General features: G+C 33.7%; 1 protein-coding gene across 7 annotated transcripts in view; it reads right to left on the bottom strand.

The window, feature by feature from the left end:
* LOC136852640 (CCN family member 2-like) overlaps positions 1-22500 on the bottom strand; it is a 942669-nt gene that overhangs the window by 526389 nt on the left and 393780 nt on the right. The window lies entirely within an intron of this gene.

Genomic DNA, 22500 nt, shown 5'->3' on the forward strand with positions numbered 1-22500 from the left:
GAAACCGGTCAGGACCTACACCCCGTTTCTTATTTTTCACCTGTGTAATGTGTGATAAATGAATCACGTACAAAAGTGATAATAATCATACATACATATATATATATATATATATATATATATATATATATATATATATATATATATATATATATATATATATATATATATATATATATATATACATATATACATATATATATATATATATATATATATATATATATATATATATATATATATATATATATATATATATATATATATATATATATATATATATATATATTTATATATATATATATATATATATATATATATATATATATATATATAAATATATATATATATATATATATATATATATATATATATATATATATATATATATATATATATATATATATATATATATATATATATATATATATATATATATATATATATATATATAAACATTGCAACCATATATTTCGGGCACTTGCTTCTGTGCCCCTGTTCACTGGTAGCATATGGACAGATGAAATGTTACAAGGGTATATATACAAAGCATAAATGGGTGTGGCATTAAGATGGTATGCAGGTGACTGTTTCCTAAGAAGGAGGAGAATAACCAATTCCCTAGTGGTTTTTGGCCTCATTAACTCCCGTTTGGCGACGATTCTGGAGGTCATGTTTCCTGGGCCATCTTCTTCAGGAGCGGTCTGAGGATTAAAGCGTCGATGTCGTCCGATTTCCAATGTCTTCCTGACATCGTCCGATTTCCAATGTCCTCCTGACAAGTTCATATTGTTGGTTTGATAGATGATAGCAGATTCCAGCATCTTTCTTTTGTACAGACAGCTACTTTTGAAAACCAGCTCCGCCCCATACAAAGGGGAAGAAGCCGGAGTTTAAAAGATACCGTGTAGCAATTGTAATGACATTTACGTGGGAGAGACAGGTAGATCGCTCTCGCAAAGAATAACAGAGCACAAAAGATCAGTACGTTACGCTTCAGAGAGTTCGGGGATTTTCCTACATATCAGAAATACAGGATATGTCATAAACTGGAATGGGGCAGAGCTGTGTGACACACCAATGTAAAAATTATTACTAAAGTCTGTAATTTAATATGTGTATTTTAATGTGTATGTATGTATGTATGTATGTATGTTCCAACAATTTGTATAATAAAACAGTTTTTTTTATACATAATTTTTTATTCATCCATTCTATGTTGCGAGGTATATATATGTATGCAATCGTGTGTATTACCAGCATTGCACATTCAACATGTGTAGCGATTACATTGTATATGTGAATAGTGGGTTGTGTCTGGATTTATTTCCCGAAAACCGGCCCTGTAAATTTACAAACAAATTGTCCACTCCCATAACTCTATCAAAAGAGGTGGAATATGAAATGGGTGTTATAGGGGTTACACTCCCAAATGAATACTATGCTGTCACACCTGAAGACAGAGATTTCACAATTCATTTTAAAGCAACCTGAAATCAGGGTTTGGCACCTCACTAGTATGGCTTCAGATATGTTCCTGCCGTTGGATTATTAGCGGAAGATATGAATAGATTGACCAGAGCACTCAATACGGATGATACAGAACAGTTGGAAACATTTTACGGTGCATACATTCGAGGTGTTATGCGAAGGGAAGGATTATTTTTATGGAACGGTGATTTGAAGTGGATGAGTCTCACATACGTGAATGCCTATGTGGCGAAAGTAGAAGGAATTGTTTCAGTCACTGTAAAGTTTAGTGTTAGAGCAGCGCGAGTATTAGGGTTTAACACAGAATTGACATACCCGATTTATGGTTCAGGGGCAATGAGAAATCATCACCCCAGAATTTCTTATCTCGACGATCACAGTATTGACTGTGTGCAATTATATTCCAACATTATTCAACCTTCACTGCTGGGTGATAAAACTGTAAACATCCTGGATTGTTTCGCATTGGAATGTGCACCAAGTAGAGGTGTACATAATGCTGTTTATAAACCTTTAACCGTGAATGCGGTGGATTACATCGCAATTGATGTAACGAATCAGAAGGGGGAAGACGTCAAGTTTATTATAGGTAAAACCGTGTCATGCACCCTTCATATAAGACCTAGATGAAGGAAATGGTATGCAGTACATTATCAGTATGGCGGGCGAACACATTATACATGTGAGCAGTCTCGGCAGCCTGGACAAGAATGAAAATAACTCCCCATCAGGGTTTGTGAATAGGTTACCCACTCCTATATTCCTGCCGAATGGTAGCGAATATGAAGTAGGTCTTGCTTCGATCATGTTTCCGGGCATTTATTACGCTGTATTATCGAGAGATGAAGAATTCACCCTCTACTTTGTTACTGATTGTGGTAAAAACGATAAGCATGCCTATAGCTATAGACCAACGACAGCTATGTTAGCAGGGGATATGAAAAGGATGGTGAGGATGCTTAACAAAGATGTTTTTGAACATTTAAGAGTCTATTTTGACACTGAATACAAAAACGTTTTCAACAGCAATGATACATTCAGTTGGGATGAAGATAGCAGGAGAGTTTTCATCCCTCACGTTAGGAGGAGGAACATTAAGGCGGGGGATATTAGAAGTGTGACTGTCAAATTCAGCGATAAAGCTGCCAGGTTGTTAGGTTTTAAAAATAATACAGTGTATGAAGTTTACGGCCTCAAGGCATTGAATGTGCACCTCTCTGATGATTCCTTACCCGATAATTGTGGTGTATCACATCAACTGTAATTTTCCTATACTATCACGCAATTGTATTACGAGACTCAAAAGTCGATAGGAGGGGGACATGATAACCCCATAACCTATAATAGTTTTAAAAATGGGAGAGCCATCTATTGTTTCAGCTTCGTTACGGAAGAGGTGGAAGATTCCATGCCCGTTGAAATTTCGGCCAGTTTAAGAATATCTACAAATCTGGGTACAGTCCCACCACACCCTTGCATGATTTTACTGTTCGGTGACACGAAAAGTATTTTAACCATTGATTCAGATAGAGTCATTTAGTGCGATGTTAGGGGCTAGGTGTGATGGATACGAAAGAAATCGAGACAGTTTTACAGGCTTCGCTAGGGAGTCTTATTAAATATTTAGATGTGTTTACTTCGGATGCAGTGGGTGCGTTTAAAATACCCGCGAATAGAATTAAACCTCTACTTTTTATGTCTAATACTCTACCTTCAACTTCTAGTATTGACCTTGTTGGACATTGGGTGTGTTTTTATACAGACTGTTCGCCTAGGGATACAATCTACTTTTTTGACAGTTACGGTATAAACCCGTAAATCTATTCGGGTAGCTTCTCATCTTTTCTCGGTGAGCATTCGGATTTTACCCTTCGCCAGTCTGTAAGGCAGATACAGCCCGATAATTCTTACAAGTGTGGTCTTTACTGCGTTTTCTTCGTTCATTGTATGAGTCGTAGAGGGTTACAATCAGTTTTGTCGTTAATGAGTGTCGTCTTCTCCCCGAGTCATTTGAAAAGTAATGACACATTTTTCAAGAGGGTGCGGTGTTCACACTGGAGTTCGGGAGTTAAACGAGCTCTTACATACAAGGAGTGCGTGTGTTCTTTAAATAAAAGGTAATGATTAATTCCATTTGTAAAAAAACGTTGCTAATATACATCACATAATAAATTTTGCAGACGTTCGTTTTTTCTAAGACATTTTATTTTTCTTCCTTAGGATGAATGGTCAAGGAGGAGGAGGAGGAGGAAGAGGAGGAGGAGGAGGAGGAGGATGAGGAGGAGGAGGAGAAGAGGAGGAGGAGGAGGAGGAGGATGAGGAGGAGGAGGACGAGTTCTTGTATGCAGAACACTAACGGAAGAGGGGGAGAAGAAGGGGGAGGGGGAGGAATGTCAGGCTGAACGACATACTAGATTTGGAAGCCTATGGTTATTTATTGTAAAATTATTTAGAGGTTTAAGGTTGGTTATAACAACTCGTGGTGGTATTGTATTGGAATGTGTGTTGGGAGAACCCCCAGATACATGTACTTGTTAATGTATACCACTTTATCTAATAAAATGAGTGGATAGGTAGAGTCGCTTTTTATTATCTCATACATAGGTTAAGTGACACTGACAGTGAGCGTGATCGAAGCGTGTTAAAACGTGTGACTTTTAACAATCGGGTGGGGAGTTAGAACTGTATATATCAGAGAGGTGTACCTTGTAATGTCCGTATGAAGTCATACAGCTGTTCATGAGTCATGCAGTGGGTCTAAATCATATCAGTAGCAGATACCTAATCAGACTCTTATCAATAGAGTGGGATTAATAACAGATAGTTTATAACAGTTCAACTCTTATCAGTGATACACCTGTTTATGAGTCACGCAGTGGGTCTAAATCATATCAGCAGCACATAGCTAATCAGACTCTTATCGATAGAGTGGGTTTAATAACAGATCGTTTATAACGGTTCAACTCTTATCAGTCACACAGCTGTTGTTGAGTCCCGCAGTGGGTCTCTCTAATATCAGTTCAGATCAGTTCAGCAAGGTGTCTCCTCTTCCTAATCAGACTCTTATCGATAAAGTGGGATTAATAACAGATAGTTTATATTGGTTCAACTCATCAGTCATGCAGCAGTTGATGAGTCACGCAGTGGGTCTCTCATATCAATTCGGGGCCTTGGCACCTTTTACCCTAATTACTACATGTATTTTTTTTTATATATGCATGTTGTTTTCTTCAGCAAAAATATAAAATAAAATAAATAATAATAATAATAATAATAATAATAATAATAATAATAATAATAATAATAATAATAATAATAATAATAATTGAGGACGCCAAATGACACCCTTTCTTGAGGACGCCAAATGTTCAGGATGCCAGGACGCCAAATGGCACCTTTTACCCTAATTACTACATAATTTTTTATATATATGCATGTTATTTTCATCAGCAAAAATATAAAAATAAAATAAATAATAATAATAATAATTGAGGATGCCAAATGACATCCTTTCTTGAGGACGCCAGAACGCCAAAAGGCACCCTTTACCCTACTTACTACATAATTTTTTTATATATGCATGTTATTTTCTTCAGCAAAAATATAAAAATAATATAAATAATAATAATAATAATTGAGGACGCCAAATGACACCCTTTCTTGAGGGACGCTAAATGTTCAGGATACCAGGATGGCCAAATGGCACCTTTTACACCTACTTATGTACACACACACACACATAACATATATATATATATATATATATATATATATATATATATATATATATATATATATCATCACATTACACAGGTGAAAAATAAGAAACGGGGTGTAGGTCCTGACCGGATTTTCGACTTTATTTCCAAGCCATTGACGAAGGACTGATACAGAGTATGAGAAGTCACAAATATATATACTACAAGAACAGTACTGACGAACATACACAACCATTAGAGACTAATTGATTTAACTTGGCAAAAAAGTTATTTACATCTTGGTTCCCTGGCCATACTAAATTAAATTCACCATCAATTAAATTCACGGTGGAAATGGAAAATGATGGGTGCTTACCATTTTTGGTTGTCCTCATACGAAGAAATAGTAGTGGGTTTAAATATAGTGTGTATAGAAAACCCACTAATATTTCTTCCTATGTGCATTTCTATTCTGGACAAAGCAATAAGGTTAAAAGTCAGTGTTTTTATTTATGTTTTTAAGAGCATTACGGGTATGTAGCCTGAATACATTGATGATGAAATAGATAAGATTAGGAATGCAGGCAAGAAATTGAAATATCCTGATAGAGTATTAAACAGTGCATTTGAAGCGGCAAAAAGACTATGTATCAAAACCAGGAAGAACCTTTACAAACACAAAAAAATTTGCTTGTTTTGTTTTATAATAATAATATGAAAGATATCCCTCATCTTCTTAAGAATTTTGGTGTTAATGTCGCATTTAAGAACAATGCAACAATGAAAATGTACTTATCAAGAACTCCCCTGACAATACTAAAGGGTGTGTACATAAAGGCTTTTCTCCTAGTTCGACTTCCGGCCTCGTTTGGGGATATGTAGTCTCTGAAACCAAACGGATGGTGATGTCTGTCAGTACTGTTCTTGTAGTATATATATTTGTGATTCTCATACTTGCATCAGTACTGTACTTTCAATGGATTTGGAAATAAAGTCGATAAATTCTGGTCAGGACCTACACCCTGTTTCTTATTTTTCACCTGTGTAATTTGATAAAATGAATGTTATAATAATCACATACAAAACATACATGAGATACACATATACATATATATATATATATATATACATATATATATATATATATATATATATATATATATATATATATATATATATATATATATATATATATATATATATATATATATATATATATATATATATATATATATATATATATATATATATATATATATATATATACATATATATATATATATATATATATATGTACATATATATATATATATATATATATATATATATATATATATACATATATATACATACATATATATACATATATATATATATATATATATATATATATATATATATATATATATATATATATATATATATATATATATATACATATACATATATATACAAAACATATATATATATATATATATATATATATATATATATATAATATATATATATATATATATACATAGTTATATATATATATATATATATATATATATATATATATATATATATATATATATATATATATATATATATATATATATATATATATATATACATATATATATATATATATATATATATATATATATATATATATATATATATATATATATATATATATATATATATATATATATATATATATATATATATATATATATATATATATATATGTATATATATATATATATATATATATATATATATATATATATATATATATATATATATATATATATATATATACATATATATATATATATATATATATATATATATATGTATATGTATATATATATATATATATATATATATATATATATATATATATATATATATATATATATATATATATATATATATATGTATATATATATATATATATATATATATATATATATATATATATATATATATATATATATATATATATATATATATATATATATATATATATATATATATATATATATATAATATATAGCCCATAAAATATATTTATATGTATAGCCATATATATATTTTGGGCCATTATATATATATTCACTATAGAATATATAGGTAAAGTTACAATAGTATATACAAATAAACATAGTGGCCTTGGGCACTCCCGATATATATGGCGTTTATAATATATATATGTACCGTATGTTTGGCCTCATTATATTTATATCTGGCGGTCGCGTTTCTTGGGTCATCTTCTTCAGGAGGGTTTATATATAGTGTTGATCTCATCCGATTTAATATATACAAGTTCATATTGTTTGTTTGATTGATATAGATTCAGCATCTTTCTTTATACGGACAGCTACTTTTGAAAACCAATACTCCAGTTATATATATATATGTATTTCTGATATGTAGAAAATTCGAACTCTCCAGCGTATACGTACTGATATATATATCTGTTATTCTTTAGGCGATATATATATATAGATATATGACAATTGCTACGGTATCTTGTAAATGGCTTCTTATTTTTATTTATTTATATACGTTATATATATATGGAATATATATATATACATACCTGTTTTGTTCAGTGGCCTTTTAGTTTATATATCATATATATAGCTTTATTTATATATATATATATGTCTATGTGAGTACCTCTACAGTTATATTGTATTATTTGTTAATAGCCCTATATCGATAATATATATGGACAGTTATTAGGTATAGGATCTTTATAAATTCTTTATTCAGGTACTCATTTGAACATATATAATATCTGATATATATACCCTATATATGAATGTGGTCATATAAATGAATGTAGGATATATTTGGGTTTTCTATATACTGTAAATACTACAGTGTTTTAATATGAAAATAAGAAGGCCCATAAAACACTATTTTCCCATTGAAACCATATATTTATGGTCGGCACTTGTTTCTGTGCCCCTAAAAATTCACTGGTAGAATATGGACAGGTGGAAAGTTACAATGGTATATATACAAAAACATGAAGGTGTGGCCTTAGGCCTCTGATGTTAAGGAATATTCCTTAAGAAAGAGGAGATGGGGACCAAATTCTAGTGGAAATTAGCATTGGAAAACACGTCATTAGCTCCAGAGGTTCATGATGATCTATGCCCAGAGGCTTCTTGGCCATCTCTAAGAAAGTCCAGATTAAGGTGTCAATGGCGTCCGATTTCCACGACGTCCTCCTGACAGGTTCATATTGTTGGTTTGATTGATGATACACTATTCCCAGCATTTTCTTTTGTAATGAAACAGCTACTCTTGAAACCAAGGTTCCTACCCAGTTAATGACATGCCTCTGTATTTGATAATATGTACATGAAAAGGCCCTAACTATCATGGCAACGTACTGATCCCATCTTTTTGTTTCTGTTAGGCCGTTTTAGGGAGAAGAGCGATCCATCCAGTCTCTCTACATAGATGTCATGACTTTTACTACACGGTATCTTGTAAATCCGGCAGCTTCCTTTTGTTATTTAGGATCTTTCGTTAACGAGCGAACTCGCGATGGATTTGGGATAGTTCGGAAATGAAAGGATTATTAGAACTGAGTTGAACTATTTGGCCTCTTTATGTTTTCATGTATGGAAGCTTTATTTTGCTGTTCAAAATCTATTTGGAATCTTTTGAGGAGCGGAATGGCTGTAGTTATGCTTCAGACATTTGGCTTTATTTTCTTGTCATATTGTTTTGCAAAATGTGAATGGTGGATAGATTGCAGGAACAGGTTTATCGCTGAGCGATCGTGTAATACTATAAATATAAATATATCGATAACGATACCTAAGTCCACAGAGAATATATAACCAAACATCATCACAGAATCAGACCGATAACCTATTCCTCTTATTCCGTATTTGCTGTTCGATATTTTTCCGGAATTAATGAAGATATATAGTGTGATTTTCCTCTCCAGCATATATAAAGCCAATTTTTTTTCAACTATATTACTTTTTTCGGCAGCGCCGATGCTGCAGCCAAACTTATATATATGTAAAAAAAGAGAGAGTATAATATGATCGAGTTTCGCCACCGTAAAATGGTGAAACGAAAATTGATAGGGTCTGCGCGGGCAGAGCGGCGGCGGTATGATGAGTCACCCCATGATTCTGGGTGACCGATTTTGAGAATCGGTTGAGGAGGGATAAAAAAATCCTTGGAGGAAATACAGTTAATATTAAGCGAACTCTCTTCGCAAGGCAGGTACAGGTAATTGTTTATATGAGAGGGACTCATTACTGCCAAAACATATATAACAGAATCTGAGCCGAAAAGACAACGACTACAAGCAAAAGGACTAAAATTGATATGGGCAAAACAAAAGTAATTCAGAACAGGTTTTATTTTGGCCAATTCTTTTCTTTCGGGTCACGTGACTTATTTTAAGTGTTTGCTTATGCGCGCATGCTCTGGGAACGAGCCTATTCTCAGTGGTATGATTTCAGCGATGAAATATATGAGACTCAAACTCCATTTCCAATTAACATTTTACGCACCTCTATACACAGGTCTTCGAGATTTTGTATTGGTCTATAACCTGAGATTCTTACAACATTTTTTTTTTTTTTTTTTTTTTTTTTTTTTTATAGACATCGAAGCGTCAGGAGCAACCTTAGTTCTCATTGATTGAGAAGAAATTGATGCCACTGTTTTAGCTACTCGGTGTTGAAGAGTGAACATGGGCAAAATTGCAAAAATTGCATTTGTGTTCAACATACAACAGAAATTTTCCAGATCTTTTATATACCAAATGTCCACCAGTCACTTTATTGAACTGTGTGCCATTCCATCACGTTATTTATTTGATGCAATTAAAAGAATTTCTTGAATGTGACAAAAATTCATATAACATTCAGGAAATTTCACAACTTGGCTTTAACAAAATGCAGCGCATCACTTTTTAACAAATTAAAACATCAAATGACATCATTTTTAAATATAAAACATCACTGACTTTATAAATATAAAACATCATCTGATACAACAACATGGAGAAATTCCATTTTTTAACAAACTTTAAGAAATCACTTTTTAACAAATTAAAACATCATTTTTCTATAAAACATCAGTGATGTTGGGCTTTTTAACATGAAATAAATACATCAATTTTTTTCAACTATAATATATACAGCACATAACTTTATTCAACAAATTTTTGTTTCTAGTTCAAGCACCAATTTTAAAGACATATTTAACAAATGTCACGTAACTTTTTCGTTTTTTGACTCCTGAGAAAGGACTTCTGCCTTCCAAGTTTTCACTCTTTTCCCTTAACAGTGAGGCTTTTTGTTGAGTGTTCTTTGGGGCTTATAGTCTTTTAATGTATTGAGTACCAGGAACATGAAATGAAGGCAATTATCCAGCTTCCAGGATTCTCTGAAGGTTAGCCCGATAAGGGCAATCCATCTGATTGAAGAAGATAGTCGTTCCATAACTGTACTGCTCCATTTAGTCTGAAAATTTTATTATTTTAAATGAAAAATAGTTTTATATTTATAAAATAATATATTTACAGATGTGTATAAATTAAATGACTGTTAAACCATGAGTTGATTTTTTATAAAAGGTTGGCTTTTATCCATACAAATAAATAGTTTTAGTTATTTCCGACGTATATATATTATAGTCCAGTGGACAATTAAGAGAATCATATTAATTTTAATTTTTCCACTGAATAATCGACATAATTTCATATATTATATAGAATATTATATATACGTGATATATATCTGGATGCCACGAGCAACGTGGCAATCCTATGACTGTCAAAGCTGGTGAGAATGTATCCTTTAAGGAATAAAGACACGGGTAAAATCTAATTTATTTCCGGAATGGTACGATTTATTTCATTAAGGGTACAATTTATTTCCCCAAGGGTAGTAATGAGCAATTAAAAAGATTGAAGTTTGAGTTAGAAAAGAATGCATAATCAGACATGTCAGGACAAACGAGGTGACGATATCTAGAATGCGCTAAGCTAATGGTGTGGAATAGGTATTGGCTACGACAGCATTATCATTTATAGACCACGAGCACGACAGCAAGATAATGTTAAACAGTGCGGTGTGTGTGTGTGTAAAGGGGTATGACATACTACTGATGAGACTTTTCGTCTAAGTGCAGTAAACAGCTGATACTGTGGAAATCTCCTGCACAACACTTTCTTTTATTATTCAGTTATTAAAGTCAATTTTTTCAGTGTTGATTGTTCATAGGTCCCAGTTTTGGCCTTTGATGTTAGGGGAATTCTAATGTTCAATTTTTATATATATTTCATGTTTAGACTTCAAAACTTCATAAAGATGTATGTATGTATGCTGATGTATGATCAAAATCGATATTCGTCATCATTTTTTATGATGTAATCTTATTATGTTATCCAAGACAGATGGATTTATATCGAATAAAAAGTTGATAATATATATATTATTTTTTAAATATCTTTACTATGCATATATATGTATCTATACACGTTGACTGTTAATGAAAACAACGAAGAAAAATACCTAAATGGGACAGGCAACGAGTGGGTTGCAAACGTATTTATTAGGTATATGCCAGTTGTGTTTATCATTAGGGTTGCCTTAATTGACGCTTAGTTTCATTCTTGGACAAATATTTTTTCCCATACTGATTTCGTAATTTTCAAAAATAATTACATCTTCAAGGGCTCATAAAATAGATAAAAATAAGAGATAAGTAACATGAAACTCAAATAAGAAAAAGAGATACACTTAAAATTTTACATTTAAAAACTAAGATGTATTAAAATTGAGAATATCTGACCTTTCTGTAAGAGTAAAAAAAATAAGTGGAATTAACTAAAAAATAAAAAGAAGAAATACAAACCAGACAAGAAAAGGATTGACTTTGTTGACATAACGAAGTTTAAGCAACGGAACCAGTTGTTTGATCAATAAGGATTTTCTTAAATGGGTTTTGGGTGTTGGGTGTTTGTCCGATGATTTAAAATCTTTATTTTCAATTATGTGGAACAGATTTTAGTGAGCATCTTATACTGGAACACCCAGCGTTGTTGAGTCTGTTGTTGTCTGAAACTGACGCTCTTGCAGTCGATGCGAACTTTAGAGCCTCCGCGTGGATCCTCCTAAACTTCCCAGATTACACCTGAGGGTAAGTATATCTTATACTCACACAAGAGGACATGAAAGGGATACAGATGATCCTTGAACTGAACCAGAGAGCGGATGGTTAAGGGATTTTTGAATCAGGTTAAATTTTATAGCTGGAAAATGGTTCTTGTATTACCTGAGTGAATTTTCTTTTTAAAAGAATTATCACAGAAACAATCTGAACAGGTATTACAAAGAAACGCCAAAAAGTTTTGGCGACAGTAGCGAAATTTTTGGGGTAGGAGATCTTTAATTTTACAGGCAATTTTCCATATATTATTGACAAAATTTTTAGGAAAACAGTGTTTTGAAAAATACAGTCTAAGAATATATTTACTTATGAAACATGTCCCAGTTAAAGTAAACAGATTGTTTTATTGAATAATTTAGAAACAAAATTAAGTTTAAAATTAAAGTAGTCCGATGTTCCTATAGAAATTCGAGCCAATGTGGTGAAAGATTTCTGCATTCTAAAACAGTAGAGAGAAGAGAGCATCATTTTGCCTCAAAAATAACAAGCAGATGTTGAAGAGAAGGAGCCGCCAGCCCCTGATGATTGACTCCTCGAGCGTAAAGTTGATGTTGGATTGTTCAAGGATCCTGTCCATCTGTCATGTCTGTCTTGTTTGGTATATACACAGACGTTCTGTCTGGTAGTTATTGGGATTTTGAGATGAGACACGGAGGCTCCTAAAGGTGCACATAAAATGTCTTAGAGGGGTCAATTTCCGGACAGGCAGCAGACTCACGAACCCGGAACATTCCAGTATAAGAGCTCATGCAAAAATCTGTAAAGCATACATTGAAAATAAAGATTTTAAAATCATCGGACAAACACCCAACACTCAGGAATTACCCATTTTAGAGTCCTTATTGATCAAACAACTGGTTCCCCCATTAAACACGCAGTCAACAGCCACTCCCCTTTTCTTGTCTTAAGGTGTATTTTCTTCTTTTTTATTTTTTAATTCCTTCCACTTATGTTTCTTTTACTCTGGTGGAAGGTTGGTCCAATAGTTTGTGAATTTTAATATATCTTGGTTTTTTAAATGTATAATTTTAAGTGTAAAAAATTTTCAGTTTGAGTTTTATGCTAATTATGTGTTGCTTTTATCTATTTTAGAGCCTTGAAGATGTAATTATACTGTATATGAGAATTACGAAACGTCTGGAAATAAATAATAAATATGTACAAGAAAAGCAAATCTTAATTGTCCATCAGCATACGTGTTGTGTTGTATATAACGGCTATATATATAAACGATATATATATATATATATATATATATATATATATATATATATATATATATATATATATATATATATATATATATATATATATATATATAGTAAGTCAACCACTCACAATAATAAATTGCAACTGGCTTATCTAGTTGCTTATCGAATAGCAAAAGAGAAAGTGCCCTATACTTATGGTGAAAAAATTTATCCTTCCAGCTACATTAGATATAGTAACTACAGTGCGTGATGAGAAATCAGCAGAGAAGATTAGATGTGTCCCTGTCAGCATGACAACAACAGTATCTGAGGATTAGGGATATTGCAGAAGATTTGGAATTTCAGTTGGTTTACGCCTCCAGGCTTTAAAGAATATGTTATCCAGCTGGATGAAAGTACCGATATAGCTAATTGTGTTAACACTCCAGGTTTATGTGAGATTTTGAAAGAATATTGAATTCTTGGAGGACATATTGTGCTGCTTGACCTTACCTGCACACACAACAGGGTCAGAGATCTTCAAAGTTTTGAATGACTGTGTAACTGGAAAATATAAATTGAACTGGGCAAACTGCAAGGACGTCACTGCAGATGGAGCAGCAAATATGACAGGAAAAAACTGTGGTGTTGTGAGCAAGATATCAAAGGCTGCAGGTAATTATGTAACTTGGAATCATTGTTCCATTCATCGTGAAGCTTTGGCTGCAAAAGGATCCCTGCCAGCTTGAAAAATGTTCTAAATGAAGCTGTAAAACTTGTCAATCTTGTCAAAGGAAGTTCATTGAATAGCCATTTGTTTGAACAACTTTGCTGTGAAATGGGAGCTGATCAGCCACCCTTGTTGTACCATAGTGAAGTGAGGTGCCTATCCAGAGGAAGAGCTCTAACCAGGATATATGAATTAAGGATGGAGATACATATATTCCTCCTTGAAAAGAAGTCTCCAATGGCAGAGCTATTATCAGGGATGAATGGCTTGCACAGCTATCATATCAAGCAGACATTTTCTCAAAGCTTAATGAACTTAATCTAAAATTACAAGCAAGGGTTAAAACAGACCAACCTGTTTACTACAAGTTCCCCACACTTTTACAACATATTGAGGAAAACAACTTAAATCAAGAATGTATACGGAAAAAAAAAATATAGACCTACACCTTCAGTCTCTGTCAGCCAGCTTTGATCAGCATTTTCCAGAAGAAAAAACTATCCATTTAAAAGAAAAATACTGGGTAAAAGATCCGTTTGCATATGGGAACCCAGATTCAGTTGTGGAATTAAACTTAACACCTAGCAAGGAAGAAGAGTTAGTCCGGCTAACTAGTAATAACTCATTAAGAATGAGGCACAAGCCATCAACATTGTCTTCTTTTTGGCTGAGCGTTTCCAAGGACTATCCCAACTTGAGTAAAGAAAGTGTCATTCTCTTGCTACCTTTTACAACCAAGTTAAAGTCAAAGGAAAGAAATCGCCTTGATGCCACCATTGATATGCGTGTCGCTCTATTTTCCTACAAGCCAAACTGGTCCAGGATAACAACAAACAAGCAAGCCCACCCAAATCACTAAATAAGTGCCTAATTGCCAATGAGAGTGGAAATTATTCTATGTTTAGCAAGACACACACCTAACACACTTTATATATATATATATATATATATATATATATATATATATATATATATATATATATATATATATATATATATATATATATATATATATATATATATATATATATGTATATGTGTGTGTGTGTGTGTGTGTGTGTTTATAAATCTGATTATAATGCCTTTTTAACATAGCTATTGCGTTTCAGTTTTTATCCTTATATTCTTTGATATTTCTGGTCATTTGTGCAATATTTTTCTGTATGGTCGTGGGAATGATGAGGGAGAAGGAATGTGCTGATCCAACACTGAGCCACATCTACCAGAGAGTCTTAGAGATGTAAGTTAATATGGTGGTGTTCTTAAAACAGATCTTAAGATAAATGACCCATTTTAATAATGTGTGTGTATATATATGGAAAGAAAAAATAAATATAGGCTGAAATGTGTTGATATATATATTATGCCATATATATATATATATATATATATATATATATATATATATAGTAAAATAAAACCATCCAAAGATTATGATTATATTGACCACGTTTAGAGTCATAAATATATATATATATATATATATATATATATATATATATATATATATATATATATATATATATATATATATATATATATATATATATATATATATATGTCTGTGTGTGTGTCTGTGTGTGTGTGTTTGAGAGTGTTTGTTTATACCTTTAGAAAATACTGAATCTTTAACCATGACTCAAATATTTTCTCTCTCTCTGTCGAGAGTTATTATGTAACAGCAAAGAAGATCATTACTCACTGGAATAATTTATTTCTCCATAAAAATGCGATTAAAGCTTAAAAGCAATCCATAATAAGCTCTTTATCTCTTGGCCAAAGGGAACTAATTGTTTGTCATTAGAAATGAATATCCAGTAAAATGAAAAGATTTTGACTTCTAAAGGAAGTCTATTTTTTTTTCTAAACTTACATGCAGATGTAAACCATTTATAAATGATTATTGTCATTTTGTGCACAGTGACGTAAGTAGTTTTTTTTGTGCACAGTGAATTCAGTGGTATTGAAGTTTTTTAATATACTTTATTCCAGGGAAAACTTGACTATAAACTTTTTCTCATCTTTGTGCAATCCTTTATCTACTAAATATTATTGAGCATATTTCAGTTTGTAAATGGCTTTTATTTTCTACATGATGGTGTGTGTAGTTTCGGACAATTCGCCACTCCACTGCCAGGGATATTTATCTTGAAGAGACTGAATAATGGTTCTCTTTGCATGGCTTCTCTTAGCAAACAAATTCATGAAAAAAAAAAAAACAGGACCCACTCCTGGGCTCTACTGAACAGATTAAACTGACACAACGACTGAAGTCTGGGAGATTACGTGCCAAGGGAGGAAGAGCTACTGTCTTATCTTCTGATAAGAAACTCTACATTCACGTTAGCAGCCAATGTTAGCCGATGGAGGTAATGGTTCATGGATATGCTGATGGAGAATTGGTGCAAATTTTTTGTAAGAGTTTTTTAATAATTTTGTTAATTAGTTTTATAGTATAAACAAAACCATGCCCTTACCTACCCTGGCAGGTATCCATCACAGAACCATCATGCCCAGGTATATTATACAACGCTTTTAATACTATTTCCCTTTCATTTTACGTTAGAACTCTTCCCATCCCCTCTGTCTGTCTGTCTCTCTTTCTCTGTGTAGTTCTCTCTCTCTCTCTTTCTCTCTAGTCCCCTGTCTCTTATCTCTATTTGTCTGTCTGTCTGTCTGTCTGTCTGTCTCTCTCTCTCTCTCTCTCTCTCGGTATATCTTTTTTCGTCTAAACATGGTTTATTAAAAGGCGGTCAAATACTTTTCCCTTTCGACGAATTCTTTTGTTCCAAATAAGCCGGTCATCTAAAAAACAATATTGGAAAACATCGTTGTTTTCCCAAGTTATTCGGAACAAACCCAGCTCGATTGTTGTTGCTCCAAAGTTTTCCCTGATTCTGTAAGGCCCGGTTGTTGTGACACTGCAGGTTTCCGCAGGTTGGGGAAATATAACTATGATAATGCGTGGAATTATTATTATTATTATTATTATTATTATTATTATTATTATTATTATTATTATTATTATTCAACGTCCTTGATACGCCTTTGACAAGATTCCACAAATCTGAATGTCTGTGTTAGATACGATAAAAAATCCACGAGAAGTACTATGAGAATAAACAAAGAAAAAACATACATATGTATAGGCATGAGCAACAGTTCCGTTATAAAAGGGAAAAATCACGAGAAAGGAGAAATATTTAAAGCTATTTCAAACTCACGAAAATCGACATTTATATCACTGGAGATCTTTGGATGACGACGTTAACCCATGGGTCAGTTGTCATATTGCATGGAAGGGAAGTTGTGTATAACAGTCAGTTAACGGAAGATTATAAAATGTCTTTTATGCTTCATGGTTGTTGATATCAGCGTTAAAACTTCGTACCGTAAGTAATATTTCTTAAAACGATTAAGCGTACTGATGATATTGTAGCCTTCTGGAATAGAATATCTTTTTAAAATTCTATTTTTTTTTTTTTTACGTGTAAACAGACTAAAGAACTGCACAGTTTCTAAAGTATCTACAGCTGACTATAAAAACAAGAATCCATATAATATCTGGTAACTTATAAGAAAGTTTTTTTTTTTTAGATGACACATTCTCCTTAATTTTATATTAAGGATGTGTCTTGTGTCAGTCATTATCAATGGCCAATGACGTAACAGTCTTCTACCTCACGTCAGGATCGAATCAGGGGCCTCACAGGAGAGACGAGGGAACTATCACTAAGTCCAAAGAGGGCATAAAGGAAACTGGAACCAATGCATTTATACAGTCCAAAAGGAGCCACCTAGCCAGGCTTCACACCTTGCATAGCAGCAATTTTTACCCAACTTCTCAATCAACCAGCAACCCAAGGTGGGTTGAATTCGAATAACCATTTATCCCTTAATAGTACTTGGATCCCAGTTTGATGACTGATCAAATTCAGGCTGCCAAGCCTTGCACTGGAGCACTTTCGGTCATTCAGAGCTTAAGGCAGTGAAAAGAGAGCGAAGGAGGGGTTGGACAGCAAAATAAAGCGATCCAGAAAGCAAAGCAGAGAAAGAACAAGGATCTAAAGGTGGAACTGGGAGAAAACTTAGTTGCACTTACAAGAAAGTTAGAGAGGTTAGACAGCAAGACTGAAGAAGGGGGCAGGAATGGAGGTAAAACAAAAGGTTAAAATCTTGGGGCCGAGGGGACGCTGCAAACACCTTTTAGTAATGCCTGCAGTACACAATGTGAGGTGCACTAACGTCACTAACCGCGCCCCCCGCCCCCGAATAAAAAAAGGGATCATAGTTTGAACGTTGGGTAAAGCTTGCTTCTGTGCAAAGTGTGAAACTTGGCCCAGTAACATCTGAGGAACTGTGAAAACACTAAGGTTCCAGTTTCTTACATGGCCTCTAACACTTGCTTGGCAAAGCCACTTGTTTCTATAATTTGCACTTTACTGCGTATTGATTTTTATTTATATACCGTTTTTAAATCATTATATATCAAGTGGAAACAAACAAAAACTTGCCTCTAAATTACTTCTTATTCAGAAGACCTCACAGCGAGTCACCACCAAATCTAAATGAATTCCCTCTTCGTCCACAGACGGTTGAATAACGCTTCGATACCCAAATCTTTTAAGCGTTCTTTTTATGGTTGCGCGCGCGGGTGTATGTTTTTGTGTTTGTGTGTGTGTGCTTGCGCATTTTTCCCCTCTCACTCTCTCCCTGTTTTGAAAGACAGAAACCACTTTCCTCCCGACCGACAAAGACACGAAAAAGAGATAGACCGAGCCGGTCTTGGGGAATCTCGAGAGAAAAACCTGATTGACACAAGGATTGAAGTCGAAGAGAAGATTACTGAAGGAAATCTAAAAGAAGAAACATCTCTCTCTCTCTCTCTCTCTCGTAAAAAAAAAAAGGCGTCTCTCAACGTCCTTCTCCTCTAATCCCTTCATATTCTTCTTGTTTTCCAGACGAATTTTGTCTTCTGTCTTCATTCAGCTCAAAAATTAATAAACTCACTAAGAACGTTTCTCTCTTCTTTGAAAAAAAAAAAAGTTCCTTCCTTCCTTCCTTCCTAATCCTTCAGCCTTGTATCTGCTGCTTCTTATTCGTCAAGTCTAATACACGACTTTTCTGTCTCTCATCATCCTGATTAAAATATCGAGCTGACTAAAAGCGGGTTTCTCTTCGTTGGAGAGAAAATTTCCTCTCCCTCGCTCTTTTCCTCCTTCGACTCTACCTTCGGTTTTTCTTGTCTCTTGTAGCCTTAAAGGGTAAACACAATCTTCTTCTTTTTTCCCTCTTCTCAGCTTAATCTCTAGTCGGGGTCGCTGCAACTGGTCGAGGAATTTTCAAATCATGCTAGCTTTTGCTCTCTTACTAGTTGATGCATCTCGTAATCTTGTGGTGCACATGCTGGGTAACTAGTGTGGCGCTCGAACCCACATATCCTCATTATATAGGATAAATACAAAGACCTTCACATTCAAAAGTTCAGCAACACTTATGAAGTGAATGAAACTAGTAAACTCTACACTGCAAGTAATAAGCAGTGAGAACTGGCGAGGAATTGAATCTTTCTGCGCCTATGGTACTTTGCATTTTTAGAACTGCTATACCTTACGGAATATATCCATAGTTTAAATGTTTTATATTAGTCTGCTTTTATGCGTGTTTTTGCACGCAGTTCACTGCCCTTTGCAAAATATAAACAAAAGGAGCAAAAACGAATAGTGGCTCCATTTATCGTCTGCAAAAAAACGCATACTAGCTCCATCCGTCAGCGTGATGTCATTTCATGATTCTAAATACCTAAAAACAATGCAAGTAACATATCTTACCGCGAACATGAAGCTAGCTCATATGATAACATAGGAAATTGAGTCCAAATCCATCTGCACTTATTAGCATACCTAAGTACTTAAGGCATGATCGTTAACGTGAGCGAAAACCTGCATTATTCGGAATTGTGAATAGTCTGCGAATGTTTATGAGCTTACATTACCATACTAAATTTCATTACCGAATAATTTGCTGTGCGTTAAAGGAATTTTCATTTTACTACATGGATTCCTTTCTTGTATTCACACGCCTCATACAGTAAAGCGTTCTCTGCATTCACAGATCTTCTAATGTTTCTTAATGTTTGGGGAGAGAAACTTCATAGTGCTATTCTCTCTTTCTAGCCAGAGAGAGAGAGAGAGAGAGAAAAAGTAAGTATAGCTTAGTTTTACCAGACCACTGAGCTGATTAACAGCTCTCCTAGGGCTGGTAGAGAGAGAGAGAGAGAGAGAGAGAGAGAGAGAGAGAGAGAGAGAGAACCATGCCCAGAATCCTACAGCATATCGAAAATGGTCTACGCTACTTATGTCATTTCTTAAATTTTCTAATTTGTATATCACTTAGAATTCAACTGCAACTGGAATAATAAGATAAAAAATCAAACATAAGAGATTCCAATTTAATCTTTATGGTATTTCTTTGTTTTGGATATTTTTTTAGCTTTTTGTAAGGAAAAACATTTTCTACAGAAAAGGGGGACGTTACTATCGTGGGGGAGAGAGACCTCGCAGTACATTTCTCTCTTTCGGGCCAGCCACAGAGAGAGAGAGAGAGAGAGAGAGAGAGAGAGAGAGAGAGAGAGAGAGAGAGAGAGAGAGAGAGAGAGATGCCCACATTCCGACAGGATATCGAAAACGGTTTACGTTACATACAGTATATCCTTACTGCCCCAATGCTATTCTCCTTGCTTTTTAATACATTTTATCTATTCATTAATTTACTTATTTATTTTTTTATTAATAAGTGAGATCTCTTCTTTCTGTGTTTCCCTTCACTTTCTCTTACTTCCTAAAGAGCACCATACTCTTTGGAAACTTGAATCTTTAGTCAATGGCCCCTGTGGGCTTGTTACATGTGAATAGGGTTCATCTGAATAAGACTAACAATAATAACATCCTTTCTCCAGCTTTCTAATTTGTAAATTACTTTCTTTTCGACTGTCTGTATGGGTGATATTAAGTGGTTTGGACACAGTCAAAAGCTCTCTAAACGCCATGATGGAACACATGTGTCAACAACTAATTAGCCCATACATACATCAACCAATTTTAACATCATGGAGTGACGCCACCAATGACAGGAATGTGGAATGGAATAAAAAATTTAGGCCAGGGGCCAAGCGCTGGGACCTGTGGGGTTATTCAGGGCTGAAAGGGAAATGAAGAGTTAAAGGTTTTAAAGATATAACAGGAGGAAAATCTTGCAGTTGCACTGTGAAAATATTGTTGGGAGAGGGTGGAAAGTAAGAAGGAAGAGAGGGAATACGAATGGAGATACAGAAAAGGAATGAAAGGGGTTGCAGCCAGAGATTGAAGGGGCGCTTAAATAATGCCTACAGTGCACCGTTTGAGGTGCACTGATGGCACTAACTCCCCACAGGGAACAGGAATATGGTACAAGTAAATTTTCAGGAGTCGGCGCTGTCAGAAACATTTCAGGCCTTTTACATTCCATTTTAGTTAGATCTAATCAACCACATTCTCTTTTTCTTGGAATATTTTTCCTCGAAAATTTTTCCTTTTGATAAGTTTGAATTTTCACTTTCATAAATGTGATGAGCCGACCTTTTCAAGATGAATTTTTGTTGTTTATCGTCACTCTGGTAAAATACAAATACATCCACTGGGAATGTTTTTTCTTCTGTGAAAATAGGCCTTTCCTTTCTCCGCTACTTTTCTTCCCCTCCCCCAAAAAAAAAAAGACTCCTGTCCACTCATCGTTCTACTTAAAGCCCCTCCCCACCTCCCATTCGACCCAAAACAGAAAAATAAACAAATCAACTAATAAATAAAATGAAAATTCACTGAAAACGTTACCCTCGCTCAATAAAAAATGAACGATTTTCCTTCTTTTACCTTACTTCTGTTATTCTACTTTCTACTTCTTCAAGCAGTAAAGAATATCATTATCTTTGTTTAATTCTCATAACTTATAAAGTGAAAGAGCAGTCTTCATAAATAAAACCTTTCTCTCGCATTTTTCACTCTCCGCTCACCCTTCTCTGAATGGCTTCTTGAATGGGGTGTTGGTTGGGGAGGTTTTAGTGACGTCAGTGTATCTAACGTGGTTAGTGCACTGTAGGCATAACTAAAGGGTATTTGCAGAGTCTAGTCGGCCAATATCTGTATCC

The sequence above is a fragment of the Macrobrachium rosenbergii genome, chromosome 25 (assembly GCF_040412425.1).
Source record: "Macrobrachium rosenbergii isolate ZJJX-2024 chromosome 25, ASM4041242v1, whole genome shotgun sequence".
Taxonomy (NCBI): domain Eukaryota; kingdom Metazoa; phylum Arthropoda; class Malacostraca; order Decapoda; family Palaemonidae; genus Macrobrachium; species Macrobrachium rosenbergii.